Here is a 570-nt window from a genome sequence, read left to right as displayed (position 1 = left end):
AGTAGTGGGAGTGGGTGGGTAGGGGAACAGAGGTGGGGGGAGGGGTATGGGAAACTTTCGGGATAGCATTTGAAATGTAAATAAAGAAAGTAATAATAAATAAAAAAAAATTTTTCTCACTCCTCTCTTTTTCTTATCTCTTTAGACTGTTTCTTTCTTGCACAGCAGTGGACCTTTCAGTGATCTTCCTTTAGTTGTAGACATTTGTATTCAGTGACTGAAACATACACACTTGAAGGCTTATTTCCTTGAAATGCAAATGGCTAAAGTTTGCTTAAATGGCTGTTGTCTAAATTTAAGTTTTTGTTTTTGTTTTGTTTATATTTCCCATTGTTTAAAATGATTTTTAAAGTTAAATGTATTTTATCATATTCTTCCCCTTATCAAGCCCTCCCAGATCCTTTCTCCTTCTCGATCCATCCAGTGTTAAGATACTTGTCAAAAAAATGAGCAAATACACACTGCAACAGCAAAATAAAACTTCAAACATACAAAAAATGAAACAATACACACTTACAGAAAAGGAAAAAAGGAAAGACAGAAAAAGGAAAAAAAGAGAAAACCATCAGA

The sequence above is a fragment of the Mus pahari genome, chromosome 8 (genome assembly GCF_900095145.1).
Source record: "Mus pahari chromosome 8, PAHARI_EIJ_v1.1, whole genome shotgun sequence".
Lineage (NCBI taxonomy): Eukaryota > Metazoa > Chordata > Mammalia > Rodentia > Muridae > Mus > Mus pahari.
This window is presented reverse-complemented; position numbering follows the sequence as displayed.